The sequence below is a fragment of the Oxyura jamaicensis genome, chromosome 6 (genome assembly GCF_011077185.1).
Source record: "Oxyura jamaicensis isolate SHBP4307 breed ruddy duck chromosome 6, BPBGC_Ojam_1.0, whole genome shotgun sequence".
NCBI classification, from domain to species: Eukaryota; Metazoa; Chordata; class Aves; order Anseriformes; family Anatidae; genus Oxyura; species Oxyura jamaicensis.
The window spans coordinates 305,342-325,749 of record NC_048898.1 but is presented as its reverse complement, the minus strand read 5'-3'; the positions used below and the strand labels follow the sequence as shown (position 1 = coordinate 325,749).

The 20,408-nt window shown below is 43.1% G+C and overlaps 1 long non-coding RNA gene across 1 annotated transcript in view; it reads left to right on the top strand.

Annotated features, from left to right (window-relative positions):
- The window catches only part of LOC118169438, a 21,839-nt gene extending 5,103 nt beyond the window's left edge, over positions 1-16,736 (top strand). Inside the window, exon 2 of the long non-coding RNA XR_004752097.1 lies at positions 16,016-16,736. This is a non-coding gene — a long non-coding RNA (uncharacterized LOC118169438). The remainder of the gene's footprint in view (positions 1-16,015) is intronic.
- Positions 16,737-20,408: the final 3,672 nt, after the last annotated feature.

Sequence of the window (20,408 nt, the reverse complement as noted above, 5' to 3'; positions counted from 1 at the left end):
TCCTTTCCTTTCCTTTCCTTTCCTTTCCTTTCCTTTCCTTTCCTTTCCTTTCCTTTCCTTTCCTTTCCTTTCCTTTCCTTTCCTTTCCTGCTCTGCTCTGCTCTGCTCTGCTCTGCTCTGCTCTATTCCTATCCTGAGCATGAGGCTTGCCACCAATGCCCCTTAAGCTAGCATGCTAAGAGAATAGTGTCTGGGAGAAATCCCAAATTGACTAAAATCAGCAAGAGAAATTCATGTTGAATTTACTGCAAAGTCTCTGTTATTGTAATCTTGCTGTGCAGATCTTTCAGCTGCATGAATACATGAATTTCCTCTGGAGACATGGACACTGACTGTCCAAGCTGATCTTGTGATCAGAGGTGAGAGGACCAAAAGGACCAAAGAGCAGGGGGAGGTCTGTCGGTCTGTCTGTAGGTCTCGGATGGAAATCACAGAGAAACAGCACTGCTTGCTTTCCTGCCTATCAATCCCTTATTTATTTATTTATTTAGTAGTGGGTGGGTTGTGGCTCTCAGAGGTAAACTCAGCTTGTATGTTTAGTGAATTCTTGTTAAAAAAGATTAAAAAAATAAAGAAGAAAAGTAAAGTAAAATGAACAGGAGGAAAACAAACAAACAAACAAAAACCAAACCAAACCAAACAAAAAACGTAAATACTGCCTTTATAGAAATATCTGTGTTATCTGTGTTATCTAATATTTGGAAGTTTAGTGTCTGAAAGTAAGGTCTGGAGCCACATGCTTCCATTAGCAACCATAGCTTAACAAATGAATCCATATGCAAAGAGTTCAGTAGATAGTGGCATGGTCAAATTTCTTTTGTGCACTAGCTTCAACTGTATTCACATAGAGATTTTCTCAACCTTTATTTAGTTTCTAGTATTAACTCTGTTCCAAAAATTCCTATCAGCAAACAGCAAAGTGTTGATGCTTGGGATTTTTTTCTGGTATGGTGGCATACCTGCATCAGGGATTTTTGCCAATATAAGTTACATCTGTAATGATGGATCTGCAGCTCATGGTTTGGGGTGTCTGGAATAAAGACTACAAAACATCTGTTTGCTCCCAAGGAGGTCACTCTTTATAATGATGCAAAACACACCTTTGCCTTGAATTCAGGCAGTACTAGTAGTGGAAAAACACACTCATCTGTTGGGGAGGATCATAAGAGCTGCAGATTTTGATGGTGAATTTCTTCCAGCTTCCCAACATGGTGCCCACTTTTCTGGTTACAGCCCATCATAAGTCCACTTTCCAAGTGACTTACAGCCCACCATAACTTTTGCATGAAGCGAAGGGACACCACAAGTTGAAGAATATAGTGTTTGTAAATCATGACAAGTTTTGCGTGAGCAGGTCTTCTGAATACCTGTGCTTGTAATTTTTGAGTAGCTGGAAAGAAGGTAGTCAGTCTAGGTACCATTATGTCAAGAGACAAAATGGATGTACTTATGCTAAGGCTCATGTTGGTCCCTTAGCACAACAGTGTACACAGTCCTTCTGCTTACACAGAACCTAGAGAGGAAGCTCTTTTGTAGTACATACTGAATATCCAGCCAGGGAGTGTGCACAGGTGGGAGTCTTCAAGTTCACTTTTAAAGTCAGGTTTCTCATTGTAAGCACATTTGATAATGAACATATGGAAAACTTGAGAAAAATGGGGAAAATTCTGGATATGAATGATGTGGATATAAAAGACCATAGAAACTACAGATAAACTGATTCTGGGAAAACTCTGCTGTTGAGAAAAGTTCAGAAAAGATTTCCAAGTGTTTCTAAGGGCTTGTCTCCTGCTTGGTTTCAAAGCATTGTGCTGTAAAATAAATTCAAAATTCAGTTTAACTAAGCTTGTCAGTGCATGCAGCAAGGTTCATGCAAGTGGCATTCAGTTCAGGTCCGTAATGTTAGAGGCAAAGGTGTTTGGAAATCTGAATCATGTTGCACCTTCTGCTAATACTTTTCATAGCAGAATTAAATAAATTCTTCTCTTCTCCTCCTAGTGGAAAATCTCCACTGAGAGACAGTCAACTTCATTCAGAAGGAAAACTGATGAATTCACTCCCAGCAGAAAAGCTGATTGTTCATGTTATGTCATTGCAATGACATTGGGGAAAATGGGACAGTTGACTTTGCCACTATCATCTGGGTGCTTTATGGACACTGGTGAAAATAACCAGTTGGTGATGTTGTTAACTTGTTCTGTCCACCAGAAAGGCAACTAGTTCCTCCTCTCACCTGCTCTTCATCTTCTAGTGATGCTTCTCAGGGCTTGCTGCTGCTGTGTCAAATGCAGATACAAATCACTACTGCTTCAGGCATGATTCAGAGGGAGCTTGGTGACATCCCAGTCAGCTGTCTTCCTCATAGCATTGCTGCAACTTTGGTGGAGGAGGCCTTAGGATGTCTCTAATTTGGCATTCTTACAGGAGGGATGTGTGATTCCTCAGTATGCCATGCCCAGTGTGTGGTTTGCAGCTTACATTGACATCTCAGTTTTGATATCTCAGTTTTGACATCCGAATTCCCTGCCCCTCACTTCTAAAGAACAGAGAATCTGCTGGCATGTGCTTCAGCTAAGTGGTCACTGACATCTATTTCTGTGGAAGTAAGGCATGTTGTGTCATCAGTTCAGGCAGGCTAGTGCCGTTCATTTGATTACAGATTTAATCCCAGAGAGTTTCCTGGTGACTTTACTTTGTATAAGAGCCTGAGACAATACTCAAGAGAGGAACAGACTGTGGGTTTGAGGCCTGCCATTACAACTTGCTTTTTCACTTTTCAGCACATGCCCAAAGCATCTGGGTGTCTGTGGGCCACTTCTGTGTGCTTTCATGTTCCTGAGGCCTTTACATTAATGTCTCCAAATTTTTGGATAAGCGATGCTGAGGTACAGGAGAAAGGATTGGAAGTGGGCCTGAGTCAAAGTGAACACAGGTGGGATCCTGACAATAAGTACTCTGGGCTGAGAGAACAATTGTCAATTCCATTATGAGCACTGGATGAGCACTCCTCTCCTTGTGTGTTTGACTGGATCTTCCTACCTTTCTGAAGTTTTTTCATATCATGGCTGTAATCTGGTTTCCATATAGCCATGATCAACCATCCCTGAACTCAAGGAAAAACCAGACAGACTCTTCTGTCCATCATCAGGATGGATATTCATCACAGGTTGGGTGACCACAATAAATCTGGCAATCCCTTTGGAGTTCAGCCATATATGCAACCCTAGGAATGAGAGGTTGTATCTGGAGCTCTTCTCCAATGTAGCTGTGATGTCAGTTTTGCAGTTAGCTCTCACTTGCTGGAGACGGCTGGATGCCAGAGTTTTTCTGAGAGAACACAAGTTGTTTGGTAACTAAAATTTTTTTTTTTTTTTTTTTTTTTTTTTTTTTTTTTTTGTGCAGGATAGACTTATTGCTCCAATACAACAATGGAAAGGTGTAGGTGGGAATATAAACTTTCAGAAATGTATGTGGATTATTTGTGGACACCCCATTTGCTGAAAGCAACTATTTCTTGTGAACTTTTAGCTTTTGCAGAAATTTGAGATCTGAAATATGGAGAAAGACTTCTCTTGTTTCCAAAGAAACATTTATCTTTGACCTTTATTTCTACCTTCACTTGTTTCACTTTCTACCACACAAGACAAACTGTTGCTTGGACCAAAAGCAGAGACTACTGCTTGTGCAGAGAAGGAAGAGCAGAAAAATCTCAATGTTGCTCAAGAAAAAAAAACAAAACACTTTAGCATCATTGTTAGACCTCTATTGTTTTCAGTATCAAAGCTCTGCTTCCCTTTCACTAGATCCAGAATATAAAATACTATGAGCTTAATACATTCTTTCAATTTATTTATTTATTTATTTTTAAATATTGTGAGTCAGAGTGCTGAGGTTCCAGAAAAGGCTGGAAAGACAAGAGTGCCTAATTTCCATGGGCAAACAGAGTACCAGCATCTGGACAGAGTTACAGTGAACAAAAATTTTATGTAGTGTTTATGATTATGAAGAACCTCAATTTCTCGACCATATGAGGTATTCACAGATTCTATAAGAGAGAAAAAAGACTTAGATTTTTATTAAAAGTGATGGTTTGATAGAAGAATGAAAACAGACCAACAGCTGGGAATGTGTTGTCAACATCAGCATCTGCTCTGCTGTCTGGAGTGAAACTCACTACATCAGGCATATGGCCACATGTCAAGGTTCCATATATTCCATCTCATGTTTCACCTGCATTAGAAATTGCAGGAAAATGTTATTTTGCTGTTTTGTACTACTCTGTCATTGCAGAGCAAGGCAAATTGTTCAGTCAGCAAGAACCACGAACAGTCTTACATGATACTTTTGCCCTTTTCATACCATACACACCAATAGAGAGATATATTGCTGCTGTATGTTTTACCCATGCTGTGTTTCTTTGGCTGCCTGGTGGACAGGTGGATGGCCTAGTTTTGTCTACGGAGACAAGACCATCCTGTCCTCTTCATTGTTAAAGTGGTCCATTTGTCCATTTCAATGTTTAATTTTAGGATATCTTGAATATTTTTTCACATTGTTTATCTAGGCTGGTGAAATATTGAAAATTATTCTGTTTTCAGTAGAGATAGTTCTGGTTTACACTCTGGAAGCATCCAAAAGTATTTTTTTCCCCGTTAAAAATAGTCTTATGGAAGTGAAATGTGGGCACTGTAACCACCAATACACTAGTGCTCTTCCTGATCTCTTGCCTGTCTCAGATCATAGACACTACATCTAAAGAGAATATAGAAAAGGCAAAGACACCTGTCAGGAAGCCTACTTGGCCATAAGCCAAAGGAATTCATGTTTTAATGAGCCAGAGCCCTGTTGTGCTTCAGCTGAAGAAAACTCAGGGGAAGAAAATGGGTACAGAGACATCTCATGTACAGACTGACGAGCAAACTTTTGAGAGGCCGTATATGCAAGATCTGTGTTACTTAGTGAAATAATAGGAAACCCTCATCACTGATGATGTCAGGCTGAAAAAGGGCACCAGATTTGGCAGAACATGAAAAGCAGAGTGGTCTGGGCAGTGTGAGTCCCCCAGCTCTGCTCCTGCCGTGCTGCAGGTCATCCTTGGGCTGATCCTTAAGTATCAAGAGGTGGCTGAGAGGGAGTGGGGCTACAGGCTTCAGACAGTCTCTGCAGGCAACTGCTGACTTTAAGATGTGTGTCAATAGTTGGTATTGCAAATCCTCTGTAATACATAGCAGGTGATGGAAAGCACTCCTTCATTCTTGCAAATTGTTACCCTGCATATGTATTGTATGAAATGTGGGAACACATACAACAAGCTTAAGGTTAGTTTCCATTACTCATTGTTTTAGTTCTACATAGTAATTTTTCTTGCCTAAATGGAGCAGTCTGCTGTTCAAAGTTGTGTGACAGAACTTCTTTCAGTGACCTGCTGACCTTGGAAGCAAGGTCATAACTTGCTGATCTAGCAAGCCCTGCTTTTTCTTATCCCCACCCAATGATACGAAATAGTTCTCAAACATACCTACGTCATGACCTCAATTTTGATAGTCAGTTTGGCTAAAAAAAAGTCTTTTCACAGAGAGAAACAGGCAGTTACAGGGAAAGTTCTGCTCTTTTCAGCCCTGTTAGTGCAGGAACCAAACAAACCACTATGTGCAAAGCACTGCAGGCAATCTGAGGTATGATGCAGATCCCTCAGACAATGTAATGCAAGAATGTAATGGTGGAATAATCACGATAGAAGCAAAAATATTCATTTCTACATGGGTGACTTTCTTTGAGTTGCAGTGGAAGGAACATCTACCTGCCAGGGGGATTCTTGAAGTTAAGCATTAAAGGATGTGTATTTGCATGGAGGTAGTGGAGGTAGTGTCTGAACTCCTAACACTGATATTCAAATGTTGTGGGTCCAATTCTGTTTTTATTTTGTGCTAATAACTTTGTTGAAAGTATGAAAACCAAACAGCTGATTGTAGGAGGCATGTACAAGCACTGCTCTTTGTAAATCTGCACTGCTCAGTGAGCACCAATAGTTTGATGTCAACATACAGCAGCTGAACAACTGCAGCAGAAACTTTTCTACATTTTCTTGCCTTAGTGAAGTATTATGCCCTGTTATAGTTTGTTATGCAGTAAAGGCCCCACTAAAAATCATAAAGATTCAAATGTTTTTCAGGTTTTGTAATCACAAAAGCTTGTCTGTCCCACTTAAATGGGAAGTCTTGCCAAAGAGATGCCCCGTGCCCAGGGGCATCTCAAGATCATCTCAAAGCTTCACTTGCTGCATATGTCTTTGAAGGGTTCTTTAAACCAGTATCTGCAAGATCTATTGTGGAGCCTCACCACAGGCTGTTTTTTAGTGCAAAGAACTCCTCTCTGCTGCCTGCCTGTCTTGTCCTGAGGCAAGCCTGAGGCAAAGTCTAGGGAGGTGGCACCATCTGCAGCTGTTGGGACAGGATTGCTGTGTGAGAGCTTGGGTTATGATGGAGAAAACTCTACCACCCTCCTCCAGGATTATCACTGCACTTCTCTCACAGTTTGCACCAGTGAGTTGGAGTAAGACAATCACCTTCTCCTCTCTCTGCTCCTGCAGTTGATGAGGCTCCTTGGTGGGGCCACCAAATATTCAGAGGGAAGTGTTTTATTGCCTTCATGGTTTTTCACCTGTTTTTGTTGCCTAACTTTGGTAGAGAGGATTTTGCCCACCATTGCCAGTTTTCATGGATGTAGTATGTAGGACTTCCCAAGGAGATGTGGATATCTGCTTACTGCAAAAGGAGCATCTTCCATGTCTGTTTGAATAAAGGGCAGAAAAAATCCTCCTTTCTTCAATGGACTTTCAGGACAGCCCATGTACAATTGACATCTCCTGTAATGCCACAGAAGGAAGCAAAATCTCTGACCCTTCCTCCCCGCTTTGTCTGGCTCTATGGCTGTCTGTCAAAGATCTCTTGTCTGCTTTTCACAGTGACAGTGCTGCACCAGATATGCTCACCAGAGTCACTGGCTCTTGACCAGCTGTATGTTCATGGTCCCATTTCACTTGCCTGCAGGCTTGGAGGGGTCTGAAGAGGAAGACAACAGGCTGTAACTATCTTGGATACTGGATTTTGCTGTGTCCTTACCCTGATGACTGGTGAGCAGCTGGTCTATCCAAGAATGAGGAGTTTTGGGCAACTGGTCAATGCTCACAGTCTTCTTCATCTCGCTCTTGTGAGAATGATAGATGTCATGTGATTCACTGATTCCTGTCAAAGGATAACTCTGGGTCTGAGGGATAGTCATAGAATCATAGAATCATTAAGGTTGGAAGAGACCCTCAAGGTCATCTGGTTGAACCATCACCCTACTACAAAAGTCACCCACTAAACCATGTCTTAAAATTGTGGTGGAGCCCACTTGTTCTCAGGAAAATCCTGTAGAAATCAATTTCTTACAGGTTCTCAAATCCTGCTGTTCCCATTAAAGTTCACTTGACATAAAGCAACATAGTGAGAAATTTCCTGGATGAATGACAGAACCACAGAATATCTGAAGTCGGAAGGGACTTCTGGAGGTCATCTGGCCCAACCCTTGCTCAAGCAAGGCCACCCAGAGCAGCTTGCCCAAGACCACTTCCAGAACACTTTTTAAGATTTCCAACTTTTGTTGATTTCCACAGCATCTCTGGGCAACCTGTACATTAAAGAAGTGCTTCCTGATGCTTAGAAGAGACCTCTTGTGCTTCTTCTTGTCCTGTCACTGGGCACCACTGAAAAGACCCTGACTCTGTCCTCTTTGTGCCATCCTTTCAGGTGTTTATAGACAGTGATGAGATCCACCTCCTCTTTTCCAGGCTGAACAGTCCCAGTTCTCTCAGCCTCTCCTCATAGTGGAGGTGCTCCTCCAGCACCTTGGAGGCCCATCATTGGACTCTATCCAGTATGTCCAGGTCTCTTCTGTACTTGGAAGCCCAGACCTGGACCCAGCACTCCAAGTGTGACCTCACAGCACTGAGTAGTAAGGAATGATCACTTCACTCAACCTGCTGGTTGATGCAGCCAAGAATACCATCAGCCTTCTTAGCAGCACAGGCACATTGCTGGCATTGTCTTCAATTTGGTGTCCACCAGGACTCCTAGGTCCTTTTCTGCAGAGCTGTCTTCCAGCTAGGTGAACACCAGCATGTCCTGGTGCTGGTGTTGTTCCTCCCCAGGTGCCTTTTGCGCTTCTCCTTGTTGAACTCCATCAGGTTCTTATTGACCCATTTCTCAAGCCTGTCCAGGTCCCTCTGGATGGCAGCATGTCCCTCTGGTGAGTCAACCACTCCCCCAAATTTTACCTTCTGCAGACTTGTTGAGGGTGCACTGCCCCATCATCCAGCTCATTAATGAAGGTGATGAACAAGAGTGGACCCAGTATTATTGACCCTGAGGATATACCACTCATTACTGGCTTCCTACTGGGCTTTGTGCTGCTGACCACTACTCCAATGGCTCAACCACAATTTCTCTGTGAATTCCTTCAAAACCTGTATTGTTTGTGTGAAAACATCATGCAGATATGAATGCATCCATTCCTATGAGACGTGAAGATGGGGAGGAAATTTAAAATGCATAATCATAATCTTCCTAGGTATCGATTAACACAGAAATATTTATTACTGACTTAATATGTTCATATTTATTTATTTATCTATCTATCTATCTATCTATTTATTTATTTATTTTCCTATATGTATTCTATAGAAACTTTGGAAGATGCATTACTGACCCAAGACTTTCTGTTTAGTCTTAGGTAAGTGAGTATCAATTTAGATCCTTCTTTTCCTCCTGTCTGTTTGTTCTTCAGCAATCTTTCTCCTTTTTAGCAATTAAATTCACCTCTCATGTTTGTATTCCCTACAAAATATTTCAGTGAGCAGGCTGGAGAATAAGACTAGTTATTATTCTGCACATTTCTCTACTTTATTTACATTCCTTTGCAATTCTTCTACAAATTTTCCATAAGAAAGTGCACAAACCAACTTTGTGTGCTGCACACCAACATTTAGCTGCTAACAGAAGGAATATTGCAGTCAGGACTTTGGCTGCAGCTTCTATCCATGGGAACCTGGGTGGAAACTCATAGTCTAGCCCAAGAGGAAAATGGCATAGGACAGGGTTGCTCCTGCACTGGGGTAAGCATTTGATGAAAGGTTTTCCAGCCCCAGGTTGTTGTTCTCCCCTTTCTAGTAAATTGTACTGGTGCTTGCCAGGCACAGCAATGTTTGTTGTTTTTTGTTTGTTTGTTTTGTTTTATTTTGTTTTGTTTTTGTTTTTCAGGTAGGCAGGCAAGGTGAACTGCACTAGGGGTCAGCACCCACGTTTTCAGGTGGGTGGGAGCATCCACCCATCCAACCATACACCTAGGGCATGCAGTAATGTAGTGCTTAAAGACAATGGCAGGGGACCAGCTGGGGTAGTGGATCACAGTGATATGGAAAGTTTTGTGTTCTTTTTCTCTTTCTTTATTAAAACAAAAACAAAAACAAACAAACAAACAAAACTACTGAAAAGAGCAGAAAACAATATAATTAACAAGTAGTGAAGATATAAGAACAACACATTCCTAGTGATTCTTCCCACCTTCAGACATCTTGGAAATATTTTCCTTTTAAACTGCGATTTACAAACCATACGCTTTATTGGTTGATAAGGTCACAGCATTGGATCTTGCCCTTTTGATTCAGCTTAGAGAATATCTCTTTCCATTTGCTGCAAAAGCTTTGGGTCAGGTCAAACCCCTTAGAGCCTCAGAAGTCCAGTGGCAAATAGAATAAAACACTATTATTATTATTATTATTTTTAAATGTGAGTTTAATTACATTTTAAAATTAGGAAACATATTCTGTATTTATTTTCTAAATTTATTTTACCTAGCCCATGTATGAAGCTTTGTACCTTGAGTTGGGGTATGGTCATGCTTGAATTGTGCTGATATGCAACACAGAAGATGAGCAGGATGGACACGGTATTGTGCATTTTACACTGAAGACCTAGTAAGAAAGCATGCACAATATTAAATTCCCATCTCACAACTCATTCCACATCTACAGCAAGATCAGAATTCCTGGACAGAAAAACAAAACAAACAAACAAACAAACAAGCAAACAACAACAAAAAACATCTTTAACATTTTATTTTTTATTTTTAGTATGTAATGATATATTTATTTAGGAAAACATTTTAAAACACTTTCTCCTCTCTAAACCGTTCTATAGAGTGGTGACCACTGTAGGAATCTGCGCTTATCATTGAATTAAAAGTCAGTTATAAACAACATAAGCATTGTAATAAATAATATTATTTGGAAAAAATAATACTAATTGAAGTGTCCTGAGGAGGAGGTCCAGTGTTTGCAGAATAATCAGTTCCTTTTCAGCCCTCTTTCCCGATGCCTCCTTCCCTCCTGGAGTCAGCCTCCCAAAGCATCCCCATGGCTAAATGCCCAGGGAAGCCAGCAGCTTTGGGGCGGATTCTTCCATTGCTGCAGGAGAGTTCAGGATTCATGTCCATGAAGCACACCAGCAGGCCTGAGGTGTCTGAATTACTTTATTAAACCTGTATCTTGTCTCCATCCAAGCCACCAGACTCACAGAAACAATCCTCAATGTTGACACCAGCGAAAGGAGGCAACAGAAGGAAATATTTAGTAGCTTCTTGTCGTTAGCTGATGTTGTCCATACCTTCATAGAATCACAGAACGGTTTGGATTGGAAGGGACCATAAAGATCATCCAATTTCACCCTGCTTGCCATGGACAGGGACTCCTCCCACCCACCCAGGCTACCCCCAGCCCCATCCAGCCTGGCCTTGGGCACTGCCAAGGATGGGGCAGCCACAGCTCCTCTGGGCAGCCTGGGACCGGGCCTCACCACCCTCAGAGGGAAGAATTTCTTCCTGATGTCTCACCTAAAGCTCTTAGTTTAAAGCCATTACCCCATGTTTAAAGTAACCCTTAGTTTAAAGTTACTACACTCCCCAAAATAGAGTCCTTTCTCAGCTTTCCTGCACCCCCCTTTAGGCACTGGGAGCTGCCACCAGGTCCCCCTGGAGCCTTCTCCTCTCCAGGCTGAACAACACCAGCTCCCTCAGCCTGTCTTCACAGGAGAGGTGCTCATGCCCCTTGATCATCCTCGTGGCCTCCTCTGGACTCACTCTAACTCTTCCATGTCCTTGTTCTGGGGGTCAAGAGCAGAACACAGGGCTCCAGGTGGGGTCTCACATGAGCAGAGTAGAGGGGGACAATCCCCTCCCTCGCCCTGCTGCCCACACTGCTGTTGGTGCAGCCCAGGGTACGGTTGGCTTTCTGGGCGGCAAGCGCACATTGCTGGCTCTTGTTGAGCTTCTCATCCACCAACACCCCAAGGTCCTTCTCCTCAGAGCTGCTCTTGATCCACTCTCCGCCCAGCCTGGATTTGAGCTTGGGATTGCTCCAACTCAGGTGCAGAACCTTGCGCTTGGCCTTGTTGAACCTCATGAAGTTCAAAAGGGCCCACTTCTTAAGCCTTCCTAAGTCCCTCTGGATGGCATCACTTGCCTTGCCTTGCCTTCCCTTCCCTTCCCTTCCGTTTCCCTTCCCTTCCCTCCAGCATGTCGACTGCACCTCACAGCTTGCTGCCATCAGCAAACTTGCTGAGTGCACTTGATCTCGCTGGCCATGTCACAGAAAAATACATTAAACAGTGCCAGTCCCAATACTGGCCCCTGAGGAACATCACTTGCCACTGGTCTCCACCTGGACATTGAAGTGTTGACCACAACTCACAAAAAACAAACACTATCTTATGCAAACAGATGAACCTCAATGGGGAACAGCCTTGGCACTTCCATGTTGTTTTATGTTTTTTAAGTGTAAGGTTAATCAAGAAATCCCTTTAACAGCTCTTTGAAGTGTACACAGTCAGGCTGAATCCTTCCTTCCCTCCAGCTGTAGAAGAGCCCATAGCAGAATGGGTGGGACTGGAGGCTGGGGAAAGAGGATGTCACAAAATGGATGGGAGCCCCAGCAAAGGGAACAGCATTTGCTGGGCTGGCACACATGGCTGGCAGCCATCCTGCCAGAGGAGGCAGGTGAATCTGTGCTGAAACTGCTGGAGATCTCAGGAAGTCCTGGGAGCAAAAAGTGTTGAGTAGGGCTGAAGATGGACAGGTTTTCTTGTGTTACATTTGCTTTTTCTTGGGATTTCACAAGGCTCTTTTCTAAAATGTCTTCTGTAAATATGAAGCAGTGGCTAATAAATAAAGTACTAGGATTTCAGTTTCCATTTGCTGAACTTCAGCATATTCTCAGCCATGTTTCCTTTAACAAGGCAAGCATCCTGGTGGGGGTCTGTTATAGACCACCAAACCAGAATGAGGAGACAGATGAGGAATTCTACAGGCAGCTGGCAAAAGTTGCAAAATCATCAGCACTTGTTCTCATGGTGGACTTCAACTTCCCAGACATATCCTGGAAGCACAAAAACGCTGTTTTGGACTTCCGGAGGGCTGACTTTGAGCTTTTAGGACACTGGTTGGCAGAGTCCCTCAGGAGGTGGTTCCCAAGGCAGAGGAGTCCAGGAAGGCGGGGCACTCTTCAAGAAGGAAATCTTAATGGCTCAGGAGCGGTGTGTCCCCAGGTGCCCAAAGACGAGCCGGCATGGAAGGTGCCCAAAGACCGGCCTGGCTGAACGGAGAGTTGTTGCTTGTGCTTAGGAGAAAAAAGAGGGTTATTATCTTTGGAAAAGAGGGTGGGCCACTCAGGAAGATTATAAGGATGTTGCGAGGCTGTGCAGGGACAAAATTAGAAAGGCCAAAGTTCATCTGGAGCTCAATCTGGCTACTGCCGTTAAAGATAACAAAAATGTTTTTATAAATACATCAACACAAAGAGGAGGACTAAGGAGAATCTCCATCCTTTACTGGATGCGGGCGGAAACTTAGTTACAAGAGATGAGGAAAAGGCTGAGGTGCTTAATGCCTTCTTTGCCTCAGTCTTTAACAGCAAAACCAGTTGTTCTCTGGATACCCAGTACCCTGAGCTGGTGGAAGGGGATGGGAAGCAGAATGTGGCCCTCACAATCCACGAGGAAATGGTTGGTGACCTGCTACAGCATTTGGATGTACACAAGTCGATCGGGGCGGATGGGGTCTACCTGAGAGTACTGAGAGAACTGGTGGAGGAGCTGGCCAAGCCGCTTTCCATCATTTATCTGCAGTCCTGGCTATCAGGGGAGGTCCCAGTCGACTGGTGGCTAGCAAACATGACACCCATTTACAAGAAGGGCTGGAGGGTAGACCTGGAGAACTATAAGCCTGTTAGTTTGACCTCAGTGCCAGGGAAGCTCATGGAGCAGATTATCTTGAGTGTCATCACGTGGCACTTGCAGGGCAAGCAGGCGATCAGGCCCAGTCAGCATGGGTTTACGAAGGGCAGGTCCTGCTTGACAAACCTGATCTCCTTCTATGACAAAGTGGCACGCTTAGTGGATGAGGGAAAGGCTGTGGACATGGTCTACCTTGATTTCAGTAAGACTTTTGACACCATTTCCCACAACATTCTCCTCAAGGAACTGGCTGCTCATGGCTTGGACTGGCATACGCTTCGTTGGTTTAAAAACTGGCTGGATAGCCAGGCCCAAAGAGTTGTGGTGAATGGAGTCAAATCCAATTGGAGGCTGGTCACTAGTGGCATCCCCCAGGGCTCTGTACTGGGGCCAGTTCTCTTTATTATCTTTATTGATGATCTGGATGAGGGGATCGAGTGCACCCTCAGTAAGTTTGCAGATGACACCAAGTTAGGTGCATGTGTTGATCTGCTCCATGGTAGGAAGGCTCTGCAGGAAGATCTGGATAGGCTGGACAGATGGGCTGAGGCCAACTGTATGAAGTTCAACGAGGCCAAGTGCTGGGTCCTGCACCTGGGGCACAATAACCCCAAGCAGTGATACAGGCTGGGAGATGAGGGGTTGGAAAGCTGCCTGGCAGAGAAGGACCTGGGAGTAGTGGTTGATAGTTGGCTGAATATGAGCCAGCAGCGTGCTCAGGTGGCCAAGAAGGCCAACAGCATCCTGGCTTGTATAAGAAACAGTGTGGCCAGCAGGTCCAGGGAAGTGATTGTCCCCCTGTACTTGGCTCTGGTAAGGCCGCACCTCGAGTACTGTGTTCAGTTTTTAGCCCCTCACTACAAGAAGGACATGGAGGTGCTCGAGAGAATCCATAGAAGGGCAATGAAGCTGGTGAGGGGTCTGGAGAACAACTCTTATGAGGAGTGGCTGAGCGAGCTGGGATTATTCAGCCTGGAGAAAAGGAGGCTCAGGGGTGACCTTATCGCTCTCTACAGGTACCTCAAGGGAGGCTGTAGCGAGGTGGGGATTGGTCTATTCTCCCACGTGCCTGGTGACAGGACAAGGGGGAATGGGATAAAGTTGTGTCAGGGGAGGTTTAGGTTGGATATTAGGAAAAACTTTACCATAAGGGTTGTTAGGCATTGGAATGGGCTGCCCAGGGAAGTGATTGAGTCACCATCCCTGGAGGTCTTTAAAAGACATTTAGATGTTGAGCTTAGTGATATGATTTAGTGAAGAACTTGTTAGTGTGAGGTCAGAGGTTGGACTAGGTGATCTTGGAGGTTTCTTCCAACCTAGATGATTCTGTGATTCTGTGAAAAGCACAGTAATAGAGAGGTTAACCCCATATACTCTACAATAAATGTCTCACTGCCCAATATTGGATATGAGGATATATATGTTTCAGCATGCTAGCTATAAAATGCTGGTCTAATCTCCCTGGGCTGATATTGCCTCAGTTTAGTTCTAACAAGTTTATCACCACCTGAGGAATGGAGACCAAACACATGGTCTCCTTAATCCAGGAAGCATGAAGTGTCCAAACTCAGCATGAACTAACAGGTAGAAGTTTCCAACTGCCATTGCAGTTGAATAATTCTTAGAAATGTTCATAAAAAAGGTTTGGACAAGGACATGTCCCTGGCTCAAAGATGTCTAGGAGATACTGGGGCCAGACCCTTCTCCCAGGGGCATAGTGAGAGCACTGGAAACACCAACACAAGCTGCAACACAGAAATCACTCGTTATTAGGATTCAGGCTTTTCAACACAGTCATTAGCAACCTGGAAGAGAATAATTTTGCTGCTTATGCTCTATTTTGCGTATCAATGCTGTAGAACAAGAGTGAAGGACTGTAGATCCAATAAAGAGGTGTAAAGTGATGCACACAGGAAAAATAACCTGAATGCCGCATATGAGATGATAGGGTCTAGCAGATTATTGGCATTCCAGAATGAGATCCCAGTGCTTTTATAGATTGTTCAGTGAAAATACCAGTAGAATCAGAAAAGCCAACAAAGCTTAGGAAATCTTCAGGAAAGGAAAAAAATAATATCATGACACTGCACCATAAATTCTCCATGCTCCTACATCTTGGATGCTGGGTAAGGTTTTGGTCTTCCCCATCTCAGAAGGGGTAAAACAGAACTGGAGAAGGTTCAGGGAGGATGAAGGATGTGGAATGGTTTCTGTAGGAGTGACTGCATATGCCAGTTCTGTTTGTCGTACATGGCCTCTCCTGCCATAAAAATTAGAGAGTATCAGATGATGCTGACTTCAACTGATGGTTCAGACCAGAAAAGAGGAGTGGTTTCCTCTCCAGACTCATGGTTCCCCTGCAGGGTTCCTTGATGCACAGTTTTGTGAATGTGATAAGTTTTTGTGAATTTAAGTGTGTGTGTGTGTGTGTGTGTGGTGTGAGCAAGTTCATGGATGAGGGATTTGCTGAAGGATACCGATCATTCTTCAAATGACCTATTTCATAAAATCCCTGAACATCAAAGTACCAGAAGCTGTGAGAGCACCCTGTGCTCTTCCACGGGGAAATATCCCTGTGTGCTTTTCTTATTCTTATGCTCTTCCCCATATTTTTGGCCACAGTTCAAGAGAATATCCTGGGTTTAGTGGATTTGAGCCAATACAGCCATTTTCATGTTCTTCTGACACAGGAAATCAAAGAGACGTTCCCTTGTGAAGACGGATGTAATGAGCAAGGCATTGTGCATGAGTGATTTCTCTTTTACATCCTGATTCAAGCTAAACATTTAAAGATGAAGTCCAGAGTTCAAAGACTGAAGGATGGAAAAATTAATTGTGTGGAAGTTTAAGTAAGCATTGTGTTTCAGAAAACTTGTGTTATTAGGTTTCTCAGTAAAGAAAAAAAGAAAAAAAAAAAAAAGAAAAAGAAAAAAAAAAAAGGATATCTCACATCCAGTCATTTATGAACTGAATCAGTACGAATCAGTAAGCAATACTGACAAGACAAAAGCCACTTGCACCAAGATGCTGAATAAGCAAAGAAACACATGCAATTTTGCAGTGTGTTCACAGCATATTTTGCCAGCTGAAAAGGGTCTCAGTCTTCTGGGTGATTCACTTGTTGCAATTTGGCTTCACTTCAGGGGTGAGGGTTTCAGAATTACTCACAGCCATGCTAACAAATCAGAAGTCATATAACGCTATTGAAATATGTTGCAGCTTTGTCCTCTTTGAACCCACAGACGTTCCGAGTAGATGACTAAAAAATGAGACCTTGCCACTATTTTTTTTTCCCAGCTTGATTCAAGTTTCATTCCAGTTTTGCACTAGTCCTTACTTTAAACTTATTTGTTTGCTCATGCCTGATATGAACGATGACTCAATAAAACAATCTCAGTGCTTCACTGTGAAGAGACAAGTGGGCTTTAATTATTGATGATACAGTGCTCTTAGTCACTATCCAAGCCTTGCCAGCAGCCACAGAGATTTTTCCGTAATACCTTAATGCAGAGTGCTGGGGGCATGGCCTGAATGGGACACAGCAGAGCAAACCAGAGGGAAGCATTTTCTCTAGGGCAGTGCTGCTCAAACTTCTAATAGGTGACACATTTGGATAATGGTCTCAGACACGTGGTCTGTTTTTTGTTTTTTTTTTTTGTTTGTTTGTTTTTTTTTTTTTTTTTTTTTTTTTTTTTTTTTTGTTTTTTTTTTTTGGGTGGTCCTTTGGGGAACCAGGAGTTGAACTTGATGATCCTTGTGGGTCCCTTCTGACTAGGGATATTCTATGATTCCCATTTGAGTCTATAGGTGCTTTTCCCTCCATACCTTGACTTTTGACCTAAGGAAGAGGTATGGTAAATGAGAAGGACATGTATTTGTTGGTAAGAGATGGGAAAAAGTGATGGTCCTGTCCTGGACTGCCAGGCTGGTGTGAACGCTTGCAGCTGGAAACTTCTCACTGCTTTGCTGTAGAGGAGTTTGGTTTCTGGCCAAGCTCAAGAGTACTAGAAACATCTCCAAGAGATCTTACTCTCAAGGGAACATCATAATCGAGGTCATCATCGTTGCAGTGGAAGAAAACAGTGGAAAACCATTACATTCAGTTTGCTCTAACTGTACAGAAATGCATTCCTCAATGTGCTTTCAGTTCATCTTTTCCTTATGTACTTAGCTAGCTCTGACTTTTATAGTCCTGAGACAACTACAGAGAGCCAGGTGGTGCTACTTTTTTATGATCTTGAGTGTTTTCAGTACAAGCTCAATGCACATTTGTTGTTAGAACTGCATATATATGTGTGGAAGCATGCCACCTTTCCTGAAACTAGACTCTAACACAAGAGAGCAGAAAAACAAAACAAAACAAAACAAACAAACAAACAAAAAAACCACCACCAACAAAAAGCCCTCAAACAGTCTGTATATCTAAAACACTTATGAAAGGAAAGATTTTAGAGCCAAATTCAATTAATTTTAAAGCCCCTGAATGTGTTCTTTTTCCTTCCACAACTCTGTCATTAAAAAGCTACTATGCAGCCTGCATAGAGATGGACAGGATAAAAGGAGAAAAATCTTTGCCCACCAAATCCTCCAGCAGAAGGAGAAGTCTCTCAACGGAGAGACTCCCTACACTATGGTGGGGATCCTGTTGGCATAGTTGCCTCACTGTTGCAGGGCTGGGAGCTGTGGTAGAAAATACCTGCTGGGATCTAGTTCAGTGTAGACGGGCTTGCAAGATAACTGTAGCTATGAAGCCACACAAAGCTTCTCTGCCTCACCAAATTCTGCTTCCATGGGGAGAGGCTGAGCCCCAGGGCATATCACATGAAGTCACCAGCCTGTTGCATCTCTCCTGCAATGGGGAGGTGTGGTGACAGCAAAGCAGCCATGTAAGGTTTCGTCCTGTAAGGTTTCCTCCAACTGACTTATGCTTCACTATTAGTGAAATGGAATTAAGAGGCTTTAGGATGGGTTGAAAAAGTTGCCACCCCCCTGTACCTGCCCTGTACCTGTTCCGAGGCACTGCTTCCAGATCACAGTACAGATGTTACATCTTCATGCTGCCTTTATGAATGGTGCCTCCTCATTAGATGTGGCTAGAGCTCTGCAGGCACCAAGGCTCATTTTTGCTGTGGGTTGTTTTTCTCAGCATTGCAGGCATCTCTTTGTGGGTATTGAGGAGGAAGAACAGCTCTTGCATGGGAATGTAGTTTTCTTCTTGTCCCTAACAGGACCACTGGTGACAGCCTCTCAAGTCCTCATGTTTTCTGAGACTGGGAGGCTTGGCTTATTTTTCTCCAGTTTTCAACTACATGACCACCTTTGTTTGTTCCATGGAGCCTCCTTGGCCAAACAAATATTTTTATTAATACTCATCAGCAAAAATATAAACAGATACTGAATTATATCCACAGGCTCTGTTCTGATTATTTGACCTTTAGTTTCTATGGACAACAGCAAAGTAAACAATATCTGTAGTGTCTCAATGCTGATTTCAGCCAGGAATAAACAAAAACACAAAATGCGTACAGTGAGCTATAAGCAATTAAACCAGAGACGTAAAGCCATCAAAATTGGCAGCTGCACTAGAAGTATCAATGCCAAGGGAGCAATGATTGTCCCTTGCAAAATGCTGCTCTTTGCTCATCTAGGAGGCAGGGATGGGATTGATTAGCATGAATCTACCTAGTGGTTATAGACTTGAAACATTTTTAAAAAGTGCTAAACTGAATTTGAGACAAGCATCTTCCCTCCTGATCATCAGGTCAGGTTTTCAGATGAACTCTGGAGCCAGCAGTTACTTTTAGGAGAGTAAATGGGAAGTGAAGCCTGTGAAGGCACCTTCTGGGTATCTACATAGATGAGTATCTTCATGTGAACTCTTGGGCAGACCTCATGTGCTCTGAGGCTGCCATCTACAATCTCTGAGGACAAGACAACACTGTGAAATGCATACAGTTGATTCACTGATGTCCCAGCACTAGCACTATAGTCACATGAGGTCGGGCTCTGCCCCTGGGTCTCCCCAGCATTCCCAGAGACAAGTGGTGATACCAGGCTAAGAACTGAAGACACAGCCTAACCAATGATCAGAAAACCTCTAACAGGACAAACCAGAAGGTGCAAGGCTAGTTTTCCAAAAATGTTCATTGTGGAGGATCACTTTGACAGACCAGAGGTTGAATGTTAATGGAAGTTGGGGCTCTGATAATAAAATAAAATAAAATAAAGTAAAATAAAATAAAATAAAGTAAAGTAAAATAAAATAAAATAAAATAAAATCACCTTGTTAAGAAAAATGACCTGTGATTGAACTAAAACAGGATGACAAAAAGTATGAAGGCCTTTGTTATAGCTGCAATAAAGTAGCCAGCAATTTATTGGAATGTTTTGATTTCACCATTGTGAAGTGTTTTTTTTTTTTTTTTTTTTTTTTTTTTTTAAGAAACTGATGCCTGTTGCTGATCAGATTTAGCTGTGCTTTGGGCAACAGTTTGGACTAGAGACCTCCAGAGGCCATCTAGCATTAAATGATGATTATTAGGCAAGTGTTTTGCCTACAGTACTGGGCTGTCCCACAGAGGACTACAGACTCAGCAACTGCTCTCTGCCACCTTGTTTAGTTACATATAATAATTTAGGGAACTTGAAGCTACAGCTTTTCATAGAATCACAGAATCATTAAGGTTGGAAAAGACCTCCAAGATCATCTGGTCCAACCATCCCCCTACCACCAATGTTACCCACTAAACTATGTCCTTAAATACCATGTCCAACCTTTCTTTAAACACCCCCAGGGACGGTGACTCCACCACCTCCCTGGGCAATCTGTTCCCTGACTACTCTTTCTGAGAATAAATGTCTCCTAATTTCCAACCTGAACCTTCCCTGGTGCAACTTGAGGCCATTCCCTCTAGTCCTATCACTAGTTACCTGTGAGAAGAGGCTGACCCCCAGCTCCCCACACCTTCCTTTCAGGTAGCTGGAGAGAGCAATGACGTCTCCCCTGAGCCTCCTCTTCCCTAGACTAAACAACCCCAGTGCCCTCAGCTGCTCCTCACAGGATTTGTGTTGTAGGCCGTTCAC